Source organism: Coregonus lavaretus (genome assembly GCF_964263955.1).
Source record: "Coregonus lavaretus genome assembly, chromosome: 1".
NCBI lineage: Eukaryota > Metazoa > Chordata > Actinopteri > Salmoniformes > Salmonidae > Coregonus > Coregonus lavaretus.
In genome coordinates, this window is record NC_139988.1 from 73548 (window position 1) to 97067 (window position 23520).

General features: G+C 41.2%; 1 pseudogene across 1 annotated transcript in view; it reads left to right on the top strand.

Moving 5' to 3' along the window:
- The window catches only part of LOC311118553 (protein eyes shut homolog), a 154492-nt pseudogene that overhangs the window by 70505 nt on the left and 60467 nt on the right, over window positions 1-23520 (top strand). Inside the window, exon 15 of the transcript in view lies at window positions 3776-3973. The product of the transcript in view is annotated as a protein eyes shut homolog (transcript). The remainder of the gene's footprint in view (window positions 1-3775; window positions 3974-23520) is intronic.

A 23520-nucleotide genomic window follows, 5' to 3' on the forward strand; every position in this document is an offset into this window, starting at 1 on the left:
TAATTTTTTTTAAAGAATATGGCACCACAACAAACCTGCCAAGAGAGGGCCACCCACCAAAACTCACGGACCAGGCAAGGAGGGCATTAATCAGAGAGGCAACAAAGAGGAGCTGAAAAGCTCCACAGCAGAGATTGGAGTATCTGTCCATAGGACCACTTTAAGCCGTACACTCCACAGAGCTGGCCTTTACGGAAGAGTGGCCAGAAAAAAACCATTGCTTGAATAAAAAAATAAGCAAACACGTTTGGTGTTCGCCAAAAGGCATGTGGGAGACTCCCCAAACATATGGAAGAAGGTACTCTGGTCAGATGAGACTAAAATTGAGCTTTTTGGCCATCAAGGAAAACGCTATGTCTGGCGCAAACCCAACACTCCTCATCACCCCGAGAACACCATCCCCACAGTGAAGCATGGTGGTGGCAGCATCATGCTGTGGGGATGTTTTTCATCGGCAGGGACTGGGAAGCTGGTCAGAATTGAAGGAATGATGGATGGCACTAAATATAGGGAAATTCTTGAGGGAAACCTGTTTCAGTCTTCCAGAGATTTGAGACTGGGATGGAGGTTCACCTTCCAGCAGGACAATGACCCTAAGCATACTGCTAAAGCAACACTTGAGTAGTTTAAGGGGAAACATTTCAATGTCTTGGAATGGCCTAGTCAAAGCCCAGACCTCAATCCAATTGAGAATCTGTGGTATGACTTAAAGATTGCTGTACACCAGCGGAACCCATCCAACTTGAAGGAGCTGGAGCAGTTTTGCCTTGAAGAATGGGCATAAATCCCAGTGGCTAGATGTGCCAAGCTTATAGAGACATACCCCAAGAGACTTGCAGCTGTAATTGCTGCAAAAGGTGACTCTACAAACTATTGACTTTGGGGGGGTGGTGAATAGTTATGCACGCTCAAGTGTTCTGTTTTTTTGTCTTATTTCTTGTTTGTTTCACACAAAAAAATATTTAGCGTCTTCAAAGTGGTAGGCATGTTGTGTAAATCAAATGATACAAACCCCCCAAAAATCTATTTTAATTCCAGGTTGAAAGGCAACAAAATAGGAAAAATGCCAAGGGGGGTGAATACTTTTGCATGCCACTGTAGCTCTATAGAATTAAAGATTTTATAGGATCTCTGTGGATAGCTCAACACATTTTTCAACCCTCTAATGACATGTCTTATGCTTTCACCAGGGTTGAAAAGTGAGACCTACTGAGTTCAGTCCCATGGTAGATATTTAAATAGCTTTACCTCAAGCTGTTCCAGCTTTGTAATCATGTACTTTCCTCTGCCTTAAAAAAAAAAAAAAAAACATTTTGCAGAAATTATCAGAGGTAGGAAAGAGAACTACTTCTTTTGATATGTCAAGCTTGCATGGAAATTATGCACTTTCCCAAAAACCTTGCTGTGTCCCAAATCGCACCCTATTACCTATATATATATATATATATAGTGCACTACTATGGGCCCTGGTCAAAAGTAGTGCACTAAATAAGGAATAGGGTGCCATTTTAGACATTTTCTCATTTATTCACACTGTTCATTGCTTGGCTTTGTCATGTTTTTTAACTGTCTTTTGTTGAAAACACTTTGCCTTGTTTATGTGTTTTCTTATTTTACAATTTTTCCAAGAGTGTGCTTTCATCAAAAAGTGTTTTGAGACTGTGCTTTTGGCATGCTGGTTCATCCAGCTAGCTATTATTTTAGGCCCGAGTGGAGTTTTCTGGCTTGTTATTGTGCTTTGTAGAGGTGATGTGTGTTTCTTCTTGCAAATGTCTTATCTGTTGTGAAGTCAATATGAAACAGTTTAAAAGTCAAGAACCATCAGTGAAGCTTGTTTTGCTCTCACGATAAAAATGAAACTTTACTTGATTACATGATAACAACTAAACTTTCCCTCTGAGAAAACAGTCATGAGCATAGCGTTGCTACTATTCACACGATTGAAGAGGTGCACGATTGTGTCAATATCCTGTAGTCTGTTTTGTTCTTGTTGTACAAGGAGTTTTGAAAGTGACTCCAAGACGTTCGTCCCAAATGGAACCCTATTCCATATATAGTGTACTACATAGGGAAGTAAAAGTAGTGCACTACATAATGAATAATGTGCTATTTGGGATGCAGCCTTAGTGCTAAACTGGATTTCACAATAAAATCACATTTTTTTACAGTTTCAGTAAAACCATGTTTATTAGGTAATTTACATATTTTACTCCAAGCAATACATTTTTATTTCAGATATAGCATTCAAATTATCAGAAACTTTCAGTAGCATTTTAAATCTTTCATCATACCTAAGCCGTTATTAAGCATTGGTACAAATGAAATGTTAATGATTGACTAATTAGCAGTAAATGTATTGGCTCCCTATATTATCAAGTATATTGGCACCATGATAAAGTAGACACTCAGTGGTGGCAACTAGAGACATACAGTGTTTCATGGTCATTCCCCACGCCCTGTCCAGTTATATATTCCCCACGCCCTGTCCAGTTATATATTCCCCACGCCCTGTCCAGTTATATATTCCCCACGCCCTGTCCAGTTATATATTCCCCACGCCCTGTCCAGTTATATATTCCCCACGCCCTGTCCAGTTATATATTCCCCACGCCCTGTCCAGTTATATATTCCCCACGCCCTGTCCAGTTATATATTCCCCACGCCCTGTCCAGTTATATATTGTTCATTTCATTAAACTATTTGAGACAAAACATCAAATGTAATTTATTACACAGATGAGCCGAAGGACGTTTGAGAATATGTTTATTTTATGCACCAAGGAGCAATTGTGTACAACAATTCAGTTCTATGTCTGTCTGACTGTTTCTCTCTGTCTGACTGTTTCTCTCTGTCTGACTGTATCTCTCTGTCTGACTGTTTCTCTCTGTCTGACTGTATCTCTCTGTCTGACTGTTTCTCCCTGTCTGACTGTTTCTCTCTGTCTGACTGTTTCTCTCTGTCTGACTGTTTCTCTCTGTCTGACTGTTTCTCTCTGTCTGACTGTTTCTCTCTGTCTGACTGTTTCTCTCTGTCTGCCAGTTTGTTGCTGGCTGCTGCTCTACCTTCTCTGTCTGACACCGTTTTCTCCGACTAGCTATCACGGTCTCGCCTCTGAATTAGACGTTCATCCATGTTTCTCAAACGTCAAATTTAGAAGTTGTTCCAAACATCAAATCTAAAAAAAAGTTTAGGCATTAACTCTGAATTCTTAAGGTTAGGCATTAACTCCGAATGGTTAAAGTAAGGGTTAAGGTTTGGGATAGGCTTAAAACAAAAATATCAAAAACAACTTTCTATCGCTGGATATGAACATGCAACCTTTGGAACCAAAGACACATGCTTACCATTTATACAAGTCAGTATCGCTGGACATTCTATCACTGGATTCGAACATGCAACCTTTGGAACCATCCCCATCCACAACTCCCTACCAAAACCAAAGCGTACTTGAAGGTAACAGCACTCACTGTTGCCCCTAGTGGTCAGTTCCCATATAATCTCCCGACGTCCTCAGACATGGATGGACGTCGAATACTGACTTGTATGACCTGCCTGGTTTTCTCTCTCTGTCTGCTTATTTGTTGTTGGGCGCCGCTCCTCCTACAGAATGTCGGACTAAATGTTTCTCACTCCTCCTGTTTGCCTATTAATTCTTGGCCTTCGCTCTTCCTACCATACTAGAAGTAGGAACTGTGAGTTCTATCTCTGACACTGTGTTTCTCTCCCCCTACCCCTGCTGGTTGCTGGGCCCTGCTCCCCCTACCTCCTACTCTAGGCAGGAACTGTGAGTTCCTCCCCTGCGAGGCCAACAACCCCTGTGAGAACGGTGCTGAGTGCGTAGAGGAGCCTGATCAGGTCTATTTCCCCCTGGGTTTCCGCTGTCGCTGTCGACGTGGCTTCACGGGCCCTCGCTGTGAGATCAACATGGACGAGTGCAGCTCCAACCCCTGCCTTCACGGCTTCTGCTACGATGGTGAGACACACACACCACTGGGGAACCACACACCCCCGCAGCCCCCTCGGCGGGAGGGGGGGGGGGGTTGCACGGGCTCTGGGGGCCCCCAACTCTTTTTATTTATTTTTTGGGTTGGGGGCCCCCTGGAGGTCGGCACCCCCTCCCCAGATAGCATATGAACAGGTCATAAGCCATGGCAAAATGTGTAGAATAGCAGGAAATTAACTTTACAAATGCTAAATCTTCTCAGCATCATCGCAAAATGTGTAGAATGTGAGATTAACTATAAAACTGCAACATTTTCTCTCTGCCCCATGGCAATACGTGTAGAATCAGACTTTGCGGGGGGGGCCCGCGAAACTGTGGTACGCCACTGGAGGTCGGCACCCCCTCCCCAGATAGCATATGAACAGGTCATAAGCCATGGCAAAATGTGTAGAATAGCAGGAAATTAACTTTACAAATGCTAAATCTTCTCAGCATCATCGCAAAATGTGTAGAATGTGAGATTAACTATAAAACTGCAACATTTTCTCTCTGCCCCATGGCAATACGTGTAGAATCAGACTTTGCGGGGGGGGCCCGCGAAACTGTGGTACGCCACTGGAGGTCGGCACCCCCTCCCCAGATAGCATATGAACAGGTCATAAGCCATGGCAAAATGTGTAGAATAGCAGGAAATTAACTTTACAAATGCTAAATCTTCTCAGCATCATCGCAAAATGTGTAGAATGTGAGATTAACTATAAAACTGCAACATTTTCTCTCTGCCCCATGGCAATACGTGTAGAATCAGACTTTGCGGGGGGGGCCCGCGAAACTGTGGTACGCCACTGGAGGTCGGCACCCCCTCCCCAGATAGCATATGAACAGGTCATAAGCCATGGCAAAATGTGTAGAATAGCAGGAAATTAACTTTACAAATGCTAAATCTTCTCAGCATCATCGCAAAATGTGTAGAATGTGAGATTAACTATAAAACTGCAACATTTTCTCTCTGCCCCATGGCAATACGTGTAGAATCAGACTTTGCGGGGGGGGCCCGCGAAACTGTGGTACGACACTGACACACACACACACACGTTAAGGAGAAGAGCGAGTAGCGACCCACATGTCACAAAGCAGCGAGAAGCATCAGCCCACATCTCACAAACACGTTTAATAACCCCTCAGAGACAGGCCCCAGATCACACAGATCACACACATCTAAAAGCCACCCCACTCTCTCTCTCTCTCTCTGTCTTTCTGTCTCTCTCTCTCTCTGTCTTTCTGTCTCTCTCTCTCTGTCTATCGGTCTTTCTGTCTCTCTCTCTGTCTATCGGTCTTTCTGTCTCTCTCTCTCTCTGTCTATCGGTCTTTCTGTCTCTCTCTCTCTCCTTCTCCCTCTGTCTGTCTGTATGTCTCTCCCCTCTCCCCTCCCTCCCTCCCCCCCCTCCCTCCCCCTCTCCCCTCCCTCCCTCCCTCCCCCTCTCCCACCCCACCCTCACTCATACTTTGTGCATCACAGTTGGTTTTACTCACTTGCTTTCTGACAGGTACTGTTCCAGTGGGTCACCACCACTGTGGCTAATAAGGAGCGTTATGAGACTGGAGTTATTCCATCTGATGGTAATGGTTGCATCCCAAATGGCACCCTGTTCCCTATAGAGTCCACTACTTGCATCCCAAATGGCACCCTGTTCCCTATAGAGTCCACTACTTGCATCCCAAATGGCACCCTGTTCCCTATAGAGTCCACTACTTGCATCCCAAATAGCACCCTGTTCCCTATAGAGTCCACTACTTTTGACCAGGGCCCATGTACCCTATTCCCTATGTAGTGCACTGCTTTTGACCAGCCGAGGATCCGGGGCAGTATCCACTGCAGTGGTCACCATCTGAAGAGTTCTGTAACCGAACCACTGAGAGACCATCTGAGTTCTCTAACCGAACCACTGAGAGACCATCTTTAGAGTTCTGTAACCTAACCACTGAGAGACAATCTGATGGAGTTCTGTAACCTAACCACTGAGAGACCATCTGAGTTATGTAACCTAACCACTGAGAGACCAGCTGAGTTCTGTAACCTAACCACTGAGAGACCATCTAATGAGTTCTGTAACCTAACCACTGAGAGACAATCTGATGGAGTTCTGTAACCTAACCACTGAGAGACCATCTGATGAGTTCTGTAACCTAACCACTGAGAGACCATCTGATGGGTTCTGTAACCTATCCACTGAGAGACCATCTGATGAGTTCTGTAACCTAACCACTGAGAGACCATCTGATGCGTTCTGTAACCCAACCACTGAGAGACCATCTGATGAGTTCTGTAACCTAACCACTGTGAGACCAGCTGAGTTCTGTAACCTAACCACTGAGAGACCATCTGAGTTCTTTAACCTAACCACTGAGAGACCATCTGAGTTCTTTAACCTAACCACTGAGAGACCATCTGATGAGTTTTGTAACCTAACTACTGAGAGACCATCTGATGAGTTCTTTAACCTAACCACTGAGAGACCATCTGAGTTCTGTAACCTAACCACTGAGAGACCATCTGATGAGTTCTGTAACCTAACCACTGAGAGACAATCTGATGGAGTTCTGTAACCTAACCACTGAGAGACCATCTGATGAGTTCTGTAACCTAACCACTGAGAGACCATCTGATGAGTTCTGTAACCTAACCACTGAGAGACCATCTGATGAGTTCTGTAACCTAACCACTGAGAGACCATCTGATGAGTTCTGTAACCTAACCACTGAGAGACCATCTGATGGGTTCTGTAACCTAACCACTGAGAGACCATCTGATGAGTTCTGTAACCTAACCACTGAGAGACCATCTGATGAGTTCTGAAACCTAACCACTGAGAGACCATCTGATGAGTTCTGTAACCTAACCACTGAGAGACCATCTAATGAGTTCTGTAACCTAACCACTGAGAGACCATCTGATGAGTTCTGTAACCTAACCACTGAGAGACCATCTAATGAGTTCTGTAACCTAACCACTGAGAGACCATATAATGAGTTCTGTAACCTAACCACTGAGAGACCATCTGATGAGTTCTGTAACCTAACCACTCTGAGACTATCTGAGTTATTTAACCTAACCACTGAGAGACCAGCTGAGTTCTGCAACCTAACCACTGAGAGACCATCTGATGGAGTTCTGTAACCTAACCACGGAGAGACCATCTGATGAGTTCTGTAACCTAACCACTGAGAGACCATCTGATGGAGTTCTGTAACCTAACCACTAAGAGACCATCTGATGAGTTCTGTAACCTAACCACTGAGAGACCATCTGATGAGTTCTGTAACCTAACCACTGAGAGACCAGCTGAGTTATGTAACCTAACCACTGAGAGACCATCTGATGAGTTCTGTAACCTAACCACTGAGAGACCATCTGATGAGTTCTGTAACCTAACCACTGAGAGACCATCTGATGAGTTCTGTAACCTAACCACTGAGAGACCATCTGAGTTATTTAACCTAACCACTGAGAGACAATCTGATGGAGTTCTGTAACCTAACCACTGAGAGACCATCTGAGTTATTTAACCTAACCACTGAGAGACCATCTGAGTTCTTTAACCTAACCACTGAGAGACCATCTGATGAGTTTTGTAACCTAACTACTGAGAGACCATCTGATGAGTTCTTTAACCTAACCACTGAGAGACCATCTGAGTTCTGTAACCTAACCACTGAGAGACCATCTGATGAGTTCTGTAACCTAACCACTGAGAGACAATCTTTAGAGTTCTGTAACCTAACCACTGAGAGACCATTTGATGGGTTCTGTAACCTAATCACTGAGAGACCATCTGATGAGTTCTGTAACCTAATCACTGAGAGACCATCTGATGAGTTCTGTAACCTAACCACTGAGAGACCATCTTTAGAGTTCTGTAACCTAACCACTGAGAGACCATCTAATGAGTTCTGTAACCTAACCACTGAGAGACAATCTGATGAGTTCTGTAACCTAACCACTGAGAGACCATCTGATGGGTTCTGTAACCTAACCACTGAGAGACCATCTGATGATTTCTGTAACCTAACCACTGAGAGACCATCTGATGAGTTCTGCAACCTAACCACTGAGAGACCATCTGATGAGTTCTGTAACCTAACCACTGAGAGACAATCTGATGGAGTTCTGTAACCTAACCACTGAGAGACCATCTGATGAGTTCTGTAACCTAACCACTGAGAGACCATTTGATGGGTTCTGTAACCTAATCACTGAGAGACCATCTGATGAGTTCTGTAACCTAACCACTGAGAGACCATCTGATGAGTTCTGTAACCTAACCACTGAGAGACCATCTGATGGGTTCTGTAACCTAACCACTGAGAGACCATCTGATGAGTTCTGTAACCTAACCACTGAGAGACCATCTGATGAGTTCTGCAACCTAACCGCTGAGAGACCATCTGATGAGTTCTGTAACCTAACCACTGAGAGACCATCTAATGAGTTCTGTAACCTAACCACTGAGAGACCATCTGATGAGTTCTGTAACCTAACCACTGAGAGACCATCTGATGCGTTCTGTAACCCAACCACTGAGAGACCATCTGATGAGTTCTGTAACCTAACCACTCTGAGACTATCTGAGTTATTTAACCTAACCACTGAGAGACCAGCTGAGTTCTGCAACCTAACCACTGAGAGACCATCTGATGGAGTTCTGTAACCTAACCACGGAGAGACCATCTGATGAGTTCTGTAACCTAACCACTGAGAGACCATCTGATGGAGTTCTGTAACCTAACCACTGAGAGACCATCTGATGAGTTCTGTAACCTAACCACTGAGAGACCATCTGATGAGTTCTGTAACCTAACCACTGAGAGACCATCTGATGAGTTCTGTAACCTAACCACTGAGAGACCAGCTGAGTTATGTAACCTAACCACTGAGAGACCATCTGATGAGTTCTGTAACCTAACCACTGAGAGACCATCTGATGGAGTTCTGTAACCTAACCACTGAGAGACCATCTGATGAGTTCTGTAACCTAACCACTGAGAGACCATCTGATGAGTTCTGTAACCTAACCACTGAGAGACCATCTGATGGAGTTCTATAACCTAACCACTGAGAGACCATCTGATGAGTTCTGTAACCTAACCACTGAGAGACCAGCTGATGAGTTCTGTAACCTATCCACTGAGAGACCATCTGATGAGTTCTGTAACCTAACCACTGAGAGACCATCTGAGTTCTTTAACCCAACCACTGAGAGACCAGCTGAGTTCTGTAACCTAACCACTGAGAGACCATCTGATGGAGTTCTGTAACCTAACCACTGAGAGACCATCTGATGAGTTCTGTAACCTAACCACTGAGAGACCAGCTGATGAGTTCTGTAACCTATCCACTGAGAGACCATCTGATGAGTTCTGTAACCTAACCACTGAGAGACCATCTGAGTTCTGTAACCTAACCACTGAGAGACATTCAATTAGTCATCAATGCTGCGTCCTAATTTGAATAATGGATGATAAATGACAGACATAATAGAATCAAAGAAATCCCACCACACACACTAACACACACACACACACACACATACACACATACACACACACACACACACACACACACATACACACACATATACACACACATACACACACACACACACACACACACACACACACACACACACACACACACACACACATACATACACATACACAATCAAATCAATCCCCAAGGCAGAATGTTGTTTTTCCTTCTCTGGCTGGCTGGCGATCCGTCCAATAAGGCTTCTATGTATTCCATTTCCAACAGAAATGATGAAGCAACTCCTATATCAAATGAACAGTGTGGGTTAAGGATCAGAGATGACCAAAGTGATAAATGACGAAGCAACTCCTAGATCAAATGAACAGTGTGATAAGGATCAGAGATGACCAAAGGGATAAATGATGGAAGCTGTGTTATTTCTCTAAAGAAATGTGCTTTAAAGTCATTATCAAAAACAGAAGCTCACCATATTTGGCTTTTGTTCATAACATTGTCAACATATGATTGGCCAAAAAGTGTATTATGAGGTTATTGCATTGCCACACACGTCGATACAATATGTCCGTCACGTCACATATATGTAACTACCAGCTCTGTCAGGAGACATGGAACACACCGGGAAACAGGTTTACAATATTGGAAGTGACAGAAGCTTATGAACTGTGATCCATATGAAATCTGATCCTTTTTCCATTACAGTTTTTTTCCATCTGAAGAGTTCTGTAACCTAACCACTGAGAGACCAGCTAAGTTCTGTAACCTAACCACTGAGAGACCATCTAATGAGTTCTGTAACCTAACCACTGAGAGACAATCTGATGGAGTTCTGTACCCTATCCACTGAGAGACCATCTGATGAGTTCTGTACCCTATCCACTGAGAGACCATCTGATGAGTTCTGTAACCTAACCACTGAAAGACCATCTGATGGGTTCTGTAACCTAACCACTGAGAGACCATCTGAGTTCTGTAACCTAACCACTGAGAGACCATCTTTAGAGTTATGTAACCTAACCACTGAGAGACCATCTGATGGGTTCTGTAACCTAACCACTGAGAGACCATCTGAGTTATTTAACCTAACCACTGAGAGACCATCTAATGAGTTCTGTAACCTAACCACTGAGAGACCATCTGATGAGTTCTGTAACCTAACCACTGAGAGACCATCTGATGAGTTCTGTAACCTAACCACTGAGAGACCAGCTGAGTTCTGTAACCTAACCACTGAGAGACCATCTAATGAGTTCTGTAACCTAACCACTGAGAGACAATCTGATGGAGTTCTGTACCCTATCCACTGAGAGACCATCTGATGAGTTCTGTAACCTAACCACTGAGAGACCATCTGATGGGTTCTGTAACCTAACCACTGAGAGACCATCTGATGAGTTCTGTAACCTAACCACTGAGAGACCATCTGATGAGTTCTGTAACCTAACCACTGAGAGACCATCTGATGAGTTCTGTAACCTAACCACTGAGAGACCATCTGAGTTCTTTAACCTAACCACTGAGAGACCATCTGATGAGTTCTGTAACCTAACCACTGAGAGACCATCTGATGAGTTCTGTAACCTAACCACTGAGAGACCATCTGATGAGTTCTGTAACCTAACCACTGAGAGACCATCTGATGGGTTCTGTAACCTAACCACTGAGAGACCATTTGATGGGTTCTGTAACCTAACCACTGAGAGACCATCTGATGAGTTCTGTAACTTAACCACTGAGAGACCATCTGATGAGTTCTGTAACCTAACCACTGAGAGACCATCTGATGGGTTCTGTAACCTAACCACTGAGAGACCATCTGATGAGTTCTGTAACCTAACCACTGAGAGACCATCTGATGAGTTCTGTAACCTAACCACTGAGAGACCATCTGATGAGTTCTGTAACCTAACCACTGAGAGACCATCTGATGAGTTCTGTAACCTAACCACTGAGAGACCATCTGAGTTCTTTAACCTAACCACTGAGAAACCAGCTGAGTTATGTAACCTAACCACTGAGAGACCATCTGAGTTCTTTAACCTAACCACTGAGAGACCATCTGAGTTCTGTAACCTAACCACTGAGAGACATTCAATTAGTCATCAATGCTGCGTCCTAATTTGAATAATGGATGATAAATGACAGACTAAATAGAATCAAATAAATCCCACCACACACACACACACACACACACACACATACACACATACACATACACATCCACACACACACACACACACACACACACACACACACACACACACACACACACACACATACACAATCAAATCAATCCCCAAGGCAGAATGTTGTTTTTCCTTCTCTGGCTGGCTGGCGATCTGTCCAATAAGGCTTCTATGTATTCCATTTCCAACAGAAATTATGAAGCAACTCCTATATCAAATGAACAGTGCGGGTTAAGGATCAGAGATGACCAAAGTGATAAATGACGAAGCAACTCCTAGATCAAATGAACAGTGTGATAAGGATCAGAGATGACCAAAGTGATAAATGATGGAAGCTGTGTTATTTCTCTAAAGAAATGTGCTTTAAAGTCATTATCAAAAACAGAAGCTCACCATATTTGGCTTTTGTTCATAACATTGTCAACATATGATTGGCCAAAAAGTGTATTATGAGGTTATTGTATGGCCACACACGTCGATACAATATGTCCGTCACGTCACATACAGTGGGGAGAACAAGTATTTGATACACTGCCGATTTTGCAGGTTTTCCTACTTACAAAGCATGTAGAGGTCTGTAATTTTAATCATAGGTACACTTCAACTGTGAGAGACGGAATCTAAAACAAAAATCCAGAAAATCACATTGTATGATTTTTAAGTAATTCATTTGCATTTTATTGCATGACATAAGTATTTGATACATCAGAAAAGCATAACTTAATATTTGGTACAGAAACCTTTGTTTGCAATTACAGAGATCATAAGTTTCCTGTAGGTCTTGACCAGGTTTGCACACACTGCAGCAGGGATTTTGGCCCACTCCTCCATACAGACCTTCTCCAGATCCTTCAGGTTTCGGGGCTGTCGCTGGGCAATACGGACTTTCAGCTCCCTCCAAAGATTTTCTATTGGGTTCAGGTCTGGAGACTGGCTAGGCCACTCCAGGACCTTGAGATGCTTCTTACGGAGCCACTCCTTAGTTGCCCTGGCTGTGTGTTTCGGGTCGTTGTCATGCTGGAAGACCCAGCCACGACCCATCTTCAATGCTCTTACTGAGGGAAGGAGGTTGTTGGCCAAGATCTCGCGATACATGGCCCCATCCATCCTCCCCTCAATACGGTGCAGTCGTCCTGTCCCCTTTGCAGAAAAGTATCCCCAAAGAATGATGTTTCCACCTCCATGCTTCACGGTTGGGATGGTGTTCTTGGGGATCCTTCTTCTTCCTCCAAACACGGCGAGTGGAGTTTAGACCAAAAAGCTCTATTTTTTTCTCATCAGACCACATGACCTTCTCCCATTCCTCCTCTGGATCATCCAGATGGTTATTGGCAAACTTCAGACGGGCCTGGACATGCGCTGGCTTGAGCAGGGGGACCTTGCGTGCGCTGCAGGATTTTAATCCATGACGGCGTAGTGTGTTACTAATGGTTTTCTTTGAGACTGTGGTCCCAGCTCTCTTCAGGTTATTGACCAGGTCCTGCCGTGTAGTTCTGGGCTGATCCCTCACCTTCCTCATGATCATTGATGCCCCACAAGGTGAGATCTTGCATGGAGCCCCAGACAGAGGGTGATTGACCGTCATCTTGAACTTCTTCAATTTTCTAATAATTGCGCCAACAGTTGTTGCCTTCTCACCAAGCTGCTTGCCTATTGTCCTGTAGCCCATCCCAGCCTTGTGCAGGTCTACAATTTTATCCCTGATGTCCTTACACAGCTCTCTGGTCTTGGCCATTGTGGAGAGGTTGGAGTCTGTTTGATTGAGTGTGTGGACAGGTGTCTTTTATACAGGTAACGAGTTCAAACAGGTGCAGTTAATACAGGTAATGAGTGGAGAACAGGAGGGCTTCTTAAATAAAAACTAACAGGTCTGTGAGAGCCGGAATTCTTACTGGTTGGTAGGTGATCAAATACTTATGTCATGCAATAAAATGCAAATTAATTACTTAAAAATCATACAATGTGATTTTCTGGATTTGTGTTTTAGATTCTGTCTCTCACAGTTGAAGTGTACCTATGATAAAAATGACAGACCTCAACATGCTTTGTAAGTAGGAAAACCTGCAAAATCGGCAGTGTATCAAATACTTGTTCTCCCCACTGTATATGTAACTACCAGCTCTGTCAGGAGACATGGAACACACCGGGAAACAGATTTACAATATTGGAAGTGACAGAAGCTTATGAACTGTGATCCATATGAAATCTGATCCTTTTTCCATTACAGTTTTTTCCAACTGCTTACACACGTTTTCAAAACTTTTTTCAAAACTCTACACACAATTCCCAAAACTGCACACACAAAATGCAAAATGCCTCACATCTCCTTCAAAATGTAACACTGCATTCAAAATGCCATAAACCCATGTCAGAATGAAGCATTTGCATCAAATGGCAAACACTTCTTTCATAATAGTAAATTTGTGGATATACCATGTAAACACTGTTGTTCTAAATCTAAAGCTCTTTGGTCTTTCATAGGCTTATATCTACATTTCAATACAATGTTCTACAGTGAAAGTAATCTGCTGAGAGGGGTAACAAGTACACTGTAAACACCAATGCAATGTAGAAACAGAAAATATTTATTAGGCCAAACATTACTGTTGTATACAGTAGCATACAACAAAACCATAAACATATGTAAACCAAAAGTATATTCTTTAGAATACAGTAAAGAACACAATTGTGTGTGTGGGGTCCCGGGGGGGCAGTCCAGGAATTGGTAGGGGGGGGGGGGGGGGCAGTCATCAGTGCTAAGCTACGCTTCATCTCTTCTCCGGGCTGGGTCTGGCCACAATAATTCGTCCACATCACAAGATGCGTTTTCTCTTGCCAAACATCGAGGGAAGTATCTCCTAGCATGGCGTATCCAACCTTGGACAGAGGCAACCTCTATGTCCCCACATGCGTCCTCCATTGCCTGGAGAAGCGGCATGCGGGCATAGGGTTGGCGATCATACACTTTCCAGCGCCAGGCTGAGAAGAATTCCTCTATGGGATTTAGAAAAGGTAAATATGGGGGTAGGTACAAAACTACAAATTGTGGATGGGTGGCAAACCAGTTTTGGACCAGAACAGCCCGGTGAAAACTAACATTGTCCCATATAACCACAAATCTAGCAGGCTCCTGATCTGGATCAGGGACAAGCATTGTGTAAATTGCATCCAGAAAAGTGAGCATATGGCCGGTGTTGTACGGACCCAGTGTGGCATTGTGATGGAGGACCCCATTTTGAGGGATGGCAGCACACATAGTTATATTACCCCCATGCTGTCCAGGGACATTGGTAATTGCCCTCAGTCCTATTACATTTCTTCCGCTACGCCTGGTTTTGGTGAGGTTGAAGCCAACCTCATCCACATAAATAAATTAATGGTGAATTACATGGGCATCTATCTCCAATACTCTCTGTAACAGACAAAAGGATATACAGATGAGTAAATATGGTATGTCTGAACTACTGGAAGTAGTGTTGCATTCATACCTCTACAAAGTAATGTTGCAGATTCTTGACTCTGTCAGAGTTTCTCTCAAATGGCACCTTGTAAAGTTGTTTCATCGTCACTTGGTGCCGTTGGAGGATGCGTTGTATGGTCGACAGGCTTACAGCATTGATGTTGTTAAATATGGTGTCACTATTCAAAATATGCTCTCTTATCTATCGAATCCTAATTGCATTGTTGGCCAAAACCATATTTATACTTGCAGTCTCTTGTACATCTGTAAACAAGCGTCCTCGTCCTCCATGATGTCTTTGCCTTTCAACTCTGTACAGAATTCAAACACAGTATGTGTTCAGCATAGGAACTGTAAACAATGTACAAAAAATGTAGTACAGCATGAAAACCAACCTCATTCATTCAATGCAGTGCAGTAAATGGATGGCTTAGAGTTACAAATGTTTATGCAATACTATGCAGTCATACGTATTTTACAGTACATTACTGTAATGCTAAAATAGTCATTAGATAGATGCATACCTGTTCTCATTTCTGAAGGTTCGAATTATGGACGCCACTGTAAATCGACTCAAGTTGGGCTGGACTCTCAGTCCAGCCTCTCTCATGGTCAAACCGTGGTTTTATCACATGATCAACAAGTGTTGCCCTAATCTCATCAGAGATGGCTCTCCTTCCTTCTCTTCTTTGCCCTCGTCCTCTTCCTCCTCCTCCTCCTCCTCCTACTCCTCTTCCAACTCTTCATCTTTGAATTTGTCCCTGTTGTTGTCCCCTGCCTCTCCCTCCTACTCCTCTGGCTCTCTGTCCATTGTTGGCATCCATCGTTCAAAACAGGTAATCTGACCTTTGACCTATTTATAGGCCTATACTACAGTAAAGCAGTGATTGGTTAGTGATCAGTTAAGCAATTAGTGTTTGCACATGTGAGGAGTGTGTGTGTGACCTGGTGAATAAGTGTAGCATTTTGATTGGTTGTGTTTGGAAAAGGAAAGCAAGTCACTTCCTGTTAGATTTTTGTGTTTTAGGCAGAGAATTGTGTGTAGTGTTTTGAAAAAAGTGTTTTGTGCAATTGACAACTGAGTCAAAGGCTGAGAAATAGCTTATGGTTTTGGAGATTTTGTGTGTAGTTTGGCACTTTGAGTGAGAGGTTAAAAAAATCGTGTTACATGAAAATATTTTGTGTGTAAGCAGTTGGAAAAAACTGTAATTGACGTGGCCTCACATTCTTTTTCTGTCGGTTTAGATCTCTTGCCCCTCTGCCCACACACTGTTGAAATCGTCTCTTTCACAGTATAGTACATAAAGAAACACAAAAAACTAGATATGTAGGTCAAGTTTATTTGCCTTATGTAATAACTACATTGTAAATCTCCTTAAGATTTGGAAATGTTATCCTCCTGAGACCCAGCAAAACAAAGGTTGGTTTGGTCACAAAAAAATAATGTTACAAAAAACATGTTTTATTTTTTATTGTATTTGCACTGTAGTGGCCATTAGAACTCAGTTGATTATTAAATATGAAAAATGTAACGTTACAATAAATTGGGACAGTAGGTAAAACACATCCTGATTTATTTTTAAGTTTATTAACATCCTGATGTCTACTACAGAGGACATTTATTAACATCCTGATGTTCACTACAGAGGACATTTATTAACATCCTGATGTCCACTACAGAGGACATTTATTAACATCCTGATGTTCACTACAGAGGACATTTATTAACATCCTGATGTCCACTACAGAGGACATTTATTAACATCCTGATGTCCACTACAGAGGACATTTATTAACATCCTGATGTTCACTACAGAGGACATTTATTAACATCCTGATGTCCACTACAGAGGACATTTATTAACATCCTGATGTCCACTACAGAGGACATTTATTAACAAGCTGATGTCCACTATTAACAAGCTCTTATTTAGCTCTAATTTAATGTGAACAAACTATCACACTGCTCTGAAAACTCACAAAACTATTCATGAGATATTTGCCTTTTAGAAACAATTTGAAAAACAAACTCACAAAAATGATAATTACACAAATACACACTTACCATAAAATGTGCTAATTGTGATGGTAGCCATTTTGAAGAACCTGAAATAATACATTATCAAGGTGACACCCCCACACGTGATATCATTGAAAAGTCCAGGGCCCGGTTTCCCAATAGCGATGGAACATAGGCTTACGAGTGTTTTAAAGATGCATCGTTCCTACAACGGCCGAAGATTTAATATTAGTTTCCCAAAACACCACGCAGAGGGAACGTTCGCTAAGTGCATTGTTGAGGCATGTGTCGATACTGATAGGATCAAAAGAAGAAAAAAACACTGGTCTCGGATCAGCTTTCTCCATTCAAATCATACCTTAACATTATAATTATTCCACAATACTGACAATGGATCAGCTCCTAGAAAGATATTATCACCTATGGCTGCAAATATTCAGGCAGCTTATTTTAATGCTTACCATATAATAATGCACTAAATCAAGATTTGGCACACATCAAGAAATATGTTGAGACGAATTACAGACAGGAGCCTACAAGTAGCAAAATAGAACTCAATTGATTGAACATTAAATGTATTTGAATATTATTTAAATAAGCCTATTCATGGGTTGCATGTTTCGTCACAATGTTGTTTTGAACGTTCGTTTTTGGACTGATGCCCGACTGAGCATTATAGTCAATGCATCGTCAATGAGTGCTGATAAAGATTTCATAAAAAGTGCATTACAGTGGCTTGGAAATACAATGACATTCAAAAGGAGACAAATAATTAGTAGGAAAACCTTTTGTCATTTTTTTGATGTCACCAGATTGACTTTAGATGCAGTATAACGCTAGCTAGCTAGCTAAGATTGAGAAGAGGCCAACAGATTTTAGCTAGCTAACGCTAGCATTGCTAGCTATTTTTGACGAACTTAACTAGTTAATGACAACATTGCCATCTGTCTAAAGTAAATTTGACGACATGATAATGCTGGCAAAGTTGTTTGACTACTTTAACAATGTCGTCATATTTCCAGGCACTATAGTGTAATTTAGATTAAACATTCGTTAGCCTCCATTCAGAATGGCTGGGTTCATCACCACCTTAAGGCACCACTATGGCGCCGCCAATAGAGGACGGCTTGAGAACGTTCATAACAATGGCATGACGCGACCGAGTGACGGAGGTGCAACGTATGAATAGCCTACTGTATTTATATTTTAATGCAGTCATCTCCGTTTGAATACGTCGCTTGTTTGTTTTATACGTCGCTTGTTTGTATTAAGTGCAAAGACATTGGCAATGATATTTTGAAGGAAGAATGATATTTTGAAGGAAGAAACAAAGTACTTTAAGCATATGTTTTCTTTTCAGTCGCCTCCATCTCCTCTAACTGAAGCTAATTGTAGAGATTTTTTTTCTATTGATAATGTCAAATTAACAGCCACACAGAAAGACTCATGTGAAGGTGAAATTACAGAGGAGGAACTTCTGGATGCAATTAAATACTTTAAGTCCGGGAAAACTCCAGGGTTGGATGGCATACCAATCGAGGTATACCAAACCTTTTTTGATATACTAAGAGGACCGTTATTAGCATGTTTTAACCACTCCTATGTAAATGGTAGATTATCTGACACTCAAGAAGAAGGTCTGATCTCATTATTACTGAAACAGGATACAAGTGGAAAATATAAAGATCCAGTCCATTTACAAAATTGGAGGCCCCTTACACTTCAGTGTTGTGATGCAAAAATCCTAGCAAAATGTATAGCGCATAGAATTAAAAAGGTATTGTCGGATATTATTCATTCTAATCAGACAGGTTTTTTACATGGAAGATACATTGGAGATAATATAAGGCAAGTATTGGAAACAATAGAACACTATGGAAAATATGGGAAACCAGGCCTGCTATTCATAGCAGACTTCGAAAAGGCATTTGATAAAGTTCGACTGGGGTTTATATATAAATGCCTGGAGCATTTCAATTTGGGAGAATCTCTTATAAAATGGGTCAAAATCATGTATAGTAACCCTAGGTGTAAAATAGTAAATAATGGCTATTTCTCAGAAAGTTTTAAACTGTCAAGAGGAGTGAAACAAGGTTGTCCACTATCGGCATATCTATTTATTGTGGCCATCGAGATGTTAGCTATTAAAATCAGATCCAATAATAATATCAGAGGATTAGAAATACAGGGCTTAAAAACAAAGGTGTCATTGTACGCAGATGATTCATGTTTTCTTTTAGATCCACAACTAGAATCCCTCCACAGCCTCATAGAGGATCTAGATACATTTTCTAACCTCTCTGGATTAAAACCAAATGATGACAAATGTACTATATTACGTATTGGATCACTAAAAAATACAATTTTTACATTACCATGTAGTTTACCAATAAAATGGTCTGATGGTGATGTGGATATACTCGGAATACATATCCCAAAGGAAATAAATGATCTCACTTCAATAAATTTTAATAGAAAGTTAGCAAAAATAGATAAGATCTTACTACCATGGAAAGGAAAATACCTGTCAATTTGTGGAAAAATCACCCTGATTAACTCTTTAGTATTATCCCAGTTTACCTATTTGCTTATGGTCTTGCCTACGCCTAGCAAACAGTTTTTTAAATTATATGAGAAAAAAATATTCAATTTTATTTGGAACGGCAAGCCAGACAAAATTAAAAGAGCATATTTATATAATGAATATGAATTCGGAGGACAGAAATGATTAAATATTAAAGCATTAGACCTATCACTAAAATCTTCAGTCATCCAAAAGTTATACTTAAATCCGAACTGGTTCTCAAGCAAATTAGTAAGATTGTCTCACCCACTGTTCAAGAAAGGCCTTTTTCCCTTTATTCAGATTACAACCTCTCACTTTCAGTTATTTGAAAAGGAAATAATCTCCCAAATGTCACTATTTCTAAAACAAGCCATAGAAAGTTGGTTGCAATTTCAATTTAATCCTCCAGAAACGACAGAACAAATAATGCAACAAATATTGTGGTTAAATTCAAATATACTAATTGACAAAAAACCTTTATTTTTTGACAGAATGTTTAAAAAAGGCATAATCTTCGTAAATGATATCATCGGTAGGACTGGTGGAGTTATGTCGCACATGCAGCTAACAAAAACATATGGAAATGTCTGCTCTACCCAAAATTACAACCAAATAATTGCAGCCTTACCGCAAAAGTGGAAGAGGAAAGTTGAAGGGGGAGAAAGTAAGGAACTTGTCTGTCGGCCTTGCATTAAAGAACATAATTGGTTAAGGAAAACTGTGATAAATAAAAAAGTATATCAGTTTCACTTAAGGACCAAAGGATTGACAGCCGTCCCATATAGATTGCAAAATAGTTGGGAAGAGATCTTTGACGTACCGATCCCATGGCATAGTGTTTATGAACTGACACGCAAAACGACACCGGATTCAAAAATTAGAATCTTTCAATTTAAATTATTATATAAAATTCTTGCTACCAATAGAATGTTATTTATATGGGGGATACAATCTTCCCAGCTCTGCAGATTTAGCTGTGAAGAGACAGAATCATTAGATCATTTGTTTTGGTTCTGTCCATTTGTAGCTTGTTTTTGGACACAGGTCCAGGAATGGCTAAAGGATTGCAATATTTACCTGGAACTAACCTTGCAGATAGCATTACTGGGTGATCTGAAAAGTCATAGTCAATCAATCAATAATGTAATAATACTTTTAGCAAAAATGTTTATTTTTAATTCACAATCTGTAGAAGCAATGAGAATAGAAAGGTTCAGAACTTTTGTAAAACATCACAGTACGGTTGAAATATATATGGCAAATAGAAATCCTATATGGATGGTGTTAAGAGATAGATGGGAGTTATTGAATAGAGTTGAAGGATGGGACTAATAACAAATAACAACAAATAATAACAAAGATAGCTAATAATGTAAGCATACTGTGTCCATGATAAGTATATAGGTTGTATGTTGGGAGCTTTTGGGAAAGAGCACAGTTAGAAAGATATGGCATTTAGAAGCAAACCGGATGGACATCATGAAAATGATCGGAGAGGTTGAGAGTAGAAGAAGTTCAGGAACAAAAAAATAAAATAAAAATAAATAAATAAAAAATATGTATGTATGTAATATATATATATATATATATATATATATATATATATATATATATATATATATATAATATAATTATTGTAAAATTAACTCTGTCCATAAGGTGTAGATAGTAAGTATAGACCGGAAGTAGAGGCCTGGGCATTGTTGTTCACTAATTTACTCCAAGTAGGGAAAGGATGGTGGGGTTGAAAAGTAATAAAGGGGAATATATACAGTGGGGAAAAAAAGTATTTAGTCAGCCACCAATTGTGCAAGTTCTCCCACTTAAAAAGATGAGAGAGGCCTGTAATTCTCATCATAGGTACACGTCAACTATGACAGACAAAATGAGAAAAAAAAATCCAGGAAATCACATTGTAGGATTTTTTATGAATTTATTTGCAAATTATGGTGGAAAATAAGTATTTGGTCAATAACAAAAGTTTCTCAATACTTTGTTATATACCCTTTGTTGGCAATGGCACAGGTCAAACTTTTTCTGTAAGTCTTCACAAGGTTTTCACACACTGTTGCTGGTATTTTGGCCCATTCCTCCATGCAGATCTCCTCTAGAGCAGTGATGTTTTGGGGCTGTCGCTGGGCAACACAGACTTTCAACTCCCTCCAAAGATTTTCTATGGTGTTGAGATCTGGAGACTGGCTAGGCCACTCCAGGACCTTGAAATGCTTCTTACGAAGCCACTCTCTTGTTGCCCCGGTGGTGTGTTTGGGATCATTGTCATGCTAAAAGACCCAGCCACGTTTCATCTTCAATGCCCTTGCTGATGGAAGGAGGTTTTCACTCAAAATCTCACGATACATGGCCCCATTCATTCTTTCCTTTACACGGATCAGTCGTCCTGGTCCCTTTGCAGAAAAACAGCCCCAAAGCATGATGTTTCCACCCCCATGCTTCACAGTAGGTATGGTGTTCTTTGGATGCAACTCAGCATTCTTTGTCCTCCAAACACGACGAGTTGAGTTTTTACCAAAAAGTTCTATTTTGGTTTCATCTGACCATATGACATTCTCCCAATCCTCTTCTGGATCATCCAAATGCACTCTAGCAATCTTCATTGACTGGCTTAAGCATGTACTGGCTTAAGCAGGGGGGCACGTCTGTCACTGCAGGATTTGAGTCCCTGGCGGCGTAGTGTGTTACTGATGGTAGGCTTTGTTACTTTGGTCCCAGCTCTCTGCAGGTCATTCACTAGGTCCCCCCGTGTGGTTCTGGGATTTTTGCTCACCGTTCTTGTGATCATTTTGACCCCACGGGGTGAGATCTTGCGTGGAGCCCCAGATCGAGGGAGATTATCAGTGGTCTTGTATGTCTTCCATTTCCTAATAATTGCTCCCACAGTTGATTTCTTCAAACCAAGCTGCTTACCAATTGCAGATTCAGTCTTCCCAGCCTGGTGCAGGTCTACTATTTTGTTTCTGGTGTCCTTTGACAGCTCTTTGGTCTTGGCCATAGTGGAGTTTGGAGTGTGACTGTTTGAGGTTGTGGACAGGTGTCTTTTATACTGATAACAAGTTCAAACAGGTGCCATTAATACAGGTAACGAGTGGAGGACAGAGGAGCCTCTTAAAGAAGAAGTTGCAGGTCTGTGAGAGCCAGAAATCTTGCTTGTTTGTAGGTGACCAAATACTTATTTTCCACCATAATTTGCAAATAAATTCATTACAAATCCTACAATGTGATTTTCTGGATTTTTTTTCTCAATTTGTCTGTCATAGTTGACGTGTACCTATGATGAAAATTACAGGCCTCTCTCATCTTTTTAAGTGGGAGAACTTGCACAATTGGTGGCTGACTAAATACTTTTTTTCCCCACTGTATATAAAAATATAAAAAATATAAAAAACATGGGGGATTGGAAGTGATGCAGACAATTACATTGATAGAAGATACAATATATCTGCAATATTAAGCTGATCCATTCCCCCCAGAAAAAATAAATAAAAATAGATTTAAAAAAAGACATTGGCAACTCTATATTTGTAGTCAACTTTGTTATGAAGTTATCGGCGGTCACAGAGAGGTAGATAAACCATGTGATTCTATGTTTCGCTGAGATCTTCAGTGTATAAAGTGACACAGGAGGGCAAAAAAAACATCTCAGCTGTTCTACAAGTGGTCTGAGGCAGATGTTAGAAGTGTTTTCAAGTGCAACGTTACGAAGGTTCTGACGATAAACTTAGCCTTACTTTCGGGAAACCGAGCCCAGAATATTCTCTTCAACGTACAATAGGACCTTACAC